Raw genomic sequence first — 3,481 nt, forward strand, 5'->3', positions numbered from 1 at the left:
AAAATACAAAGGATCATGAGAGATTACTATAAGCAACTCTATGACAATAAATTGGACAATCTGGAAGAAATAGACAAATTCTTAGAAATGCACAAGCTTCCAAGACTGAACCAGAAAGAAATAGAAAATATAAATAGACCAATCATAAGCACTGAAAGTGAAACTGTGATTAAAAATCTTCCAACGAACAAAGCTTCAGGACCAGATGGCTGCACAGGTGAATTCTATTAAACATTTAGAGACGAGCTGACACCTATCTTTCTCAAATTCTTCCAAAATATAGCAGAGGCAGGAACACTCCCAAAGTCATTGTACAAAGCCACCATGACCCTGATACCAAAACCAGACAAAGATGTCACAAAGAAAGAAAGCTATAGGCCAATATCACTGTTGAACAAAGATGCAAGAACCCTCAACAAAATACTAGCACACAGAATCCAGCAGGGAATCAGAAGGATCATACACAATGATCAAGTGATGTTTATCCCAGGAATGCAAGGATTCTTCAATACATGCAAATCAATCAATGTGATACACCATATTAACAAATTGAAGAATAAAAACCATATGATCCTCTCAATAGATGCACAGAAAGTTTCGATAAAATTCAACACCCATTCATGATAAAAGCCCTGCAGAAAGTAGGCATAGAGGGAACTTTCCTCAACATAATAAAGGCCATATAAGACAAACCCACAACGAATATCGTCCTCAATGGTGAAAAACTGAAACCATTTCCACTAAGATCAGGAGCAAGGCAAGGTTGCACAGTCTCACCACTATTATTCAACATAGTTTTGGAAGTTTTAGCCACAGCAATCAGAGAAGAAAAAGAAATAAAAGGAATCCAAATCAGAAAAGAAGTAAAGCTGTCACTGTTTGCAGATGACATGATACTATACATAGAGAATCCTAAAGATGCTACCAGAAAAGTACTATAGCTAATCAATGAATCTGGTAAAGTAGCAGGATACAACATGATGCACAGAAATCTCTTGCATTCCTATACACTAAGGACGAAAAATCTGAAAGTGAAATTAAGAAAACACTCCCATTTACCATTGCAACAAAAAGAATAAAATATCTAAGAATAAACCTACCTAAGGACACAAAAGACCTATATGCAGAAAATTATAAGACGCTGATGAAATAAATTAAAGATGATACAAATAGATGGAGAGATATACCATGTTTTTGGATTGGAAGAATCAACATTGTGAAAATGACTCTACTACCCAAAGCAATCTACAGATTCAGTGCAGTCCCTATCAAGCTACCACTGGCATTTTTCACAGAACTAGAACAAAAAATTTCACAATTTGTATGCAAACATAAAAGACCCCGAATAACCAAAGCAATCTTGAGAACGAAAAATGGAGCTGGAGGAATCAGGCTCCCTGACTGCAGTCTATATTACAAACCTACAGTAATGAAGACAGTATGGTACTAACTCAAAAACAGAAATATAGATCAATGGAACAGGATAGAAAGCCCAGAGATAAACGCACGCACATATGGTCACCTTATCTTTGATAAAGGAGGCAAGAATATACAGTGGAGAAAAGACAGCCTCTTCAATAAGTGGTGCTGGGAAAACTGGACAGGTACATGTAAAAGTATGAAATTAGAACATTCCCTAACACCATATACAAAAAGAAACTCAAAGTGGATAAAGACCTAAATGTAAGGAAGACACTATCGAACTCTTAGAGGAAAACCTAGACAGAGCACTCTATGACATAAATCACAGCAAGATCCTTTTTGGCTCACATCCTAGAGAAATGGAAACAAAAATAAACAAATGGGACCTAATGAAACTTTAAAGCTTTTGCACAGCAAAGGAAACCTTAAACAAGACCAAAAGACAACCCTCAGAATGGGAGAATACATTTCCAAATGAAGCAACTGAAAAAGGATTAATCTCCAAAATTTACAAGCAGCTCATGCATCTCAATATCAAAAAACAAACAACCCAATCCAAAAATCGGCAGAAGACCTAAATAGACATTTCTCCAAAGAAGATGTACAGATTGTACAGATGTACATGAAAGAATGCTCAACATCATTAATCGTTAGGGAAATGTAAATCAAAACTACCATGAGATATCATCTCACACCTGTCAGAATGGCCATCATCAAAAAATCTAGAAACAAATGCTGGAGAGGGTGTGGAGAAAAGGGAACACTCTTGCACTGTTGGTGGGAATGTAAATTGATACAGCCACTCTGGAGAACAGTATGGAGGTTCCTTAAAAAACTAAAAATAGAACTATCATACGACCCAGCAATCCCACTACTGGGCATATACCCTGAGAAAACCATAATTCAAAGAGTCATGTACCAAAATATCCATTGCAGCTCTATTTACAATAGCCAGAACTTGGAAGCAATCTAAGTGCCTATCAACAGATGAATGGATAAAGAAGATGCACATATATACAATGGAATATTACTCATCCTTAAAAAGGAAAGAAATTGAGTTATTTGTAGTGAGGTAGATGGACCTAGAGACTCTCATACAGAGTGAAGTATGTCAGGAAGAGAAAAATAAATACCATATGCTAACACATTTATATGGAATCTAAAAAAATTTTTTAAAAAGGTCATGGATTATCTACTGGCAAGACGGGAATAAAGACACAGAGCTACTAGAGAATGGACTTGAGGATATGGGGAGGGGGAAAGGTAAGCTGTGACAAAGTGAGAGAGTGGCATCGACATATATACATTACCAAACATAAAATAGGTAGCTAGTGGGAAGTAGCCGCATAGCACTGGGAGATCAGCTCAGTGATTTTTGCCCGCCTAGAGGGGTGGGATAAGTAGGGTGGGAGGGAGGGAGAATTAAAAGGGAAGAGATATTGGGACATATGTATATGTATAACTGATTCACTTTTTTATAATGCAGAAACTAACACACCATTGTAAAGTAATTATACTCCAATAAAGATGTTAAAAAAAATACAGGAATTTAGAAAAAAACACCAGAAATATTTATTTCATTATGCAATTGTTACTCTCAATTCTTTTTATGTAAAGCACCATCAACTTTTTTTTTAACCTCTTTATTGGAGTATAATTTCTTTACAATGTTGTTTTAGTTTCTGCTGTATAACAAAGTGAACCAACTATACATAAACATATATCCATATATCTGATTAGTTGTATGGAGGATCTTAGAGAAAATTACCAAATATGGCTTTAAACCTCTAAAACTGCCATGCAGTTATTTTCTTTCTCATAGAAAACTTGGGATCAACACATTGTCACTATTGTACTCACTGTAGGTAGGCCAATTTCACTGAGCCCTTTCTTGGAAAAAGAATAAAAGGCTTCATGTGGTCACTATAAAGAAATAAATAATTTCCTGCTTAACGTTATTTTGCTTAGTGATTTTTCCCTTTACACTTTTTGGTGAAAATAAATGGATTAAGGAAAACCTAATAATTTGCAGTGTCCTGAGAATTTTGTCAGTGGAATT

Source organism: Phocoena sinus, chromosome X (genome assembly GCF_008692025.1).
Source record: "Phocoena sinus isolate mPhoSin1 chromosome X, mPhoSin1.pri, whole genome shotgun sequence".
In the NCBI taxonomy this organism is placed as follows: Eukaryota; Metazoa; Chordata; class Mammalia; order Artiodactyla; family Phocoenidae; genus Phocoena; species Phocoena sinus.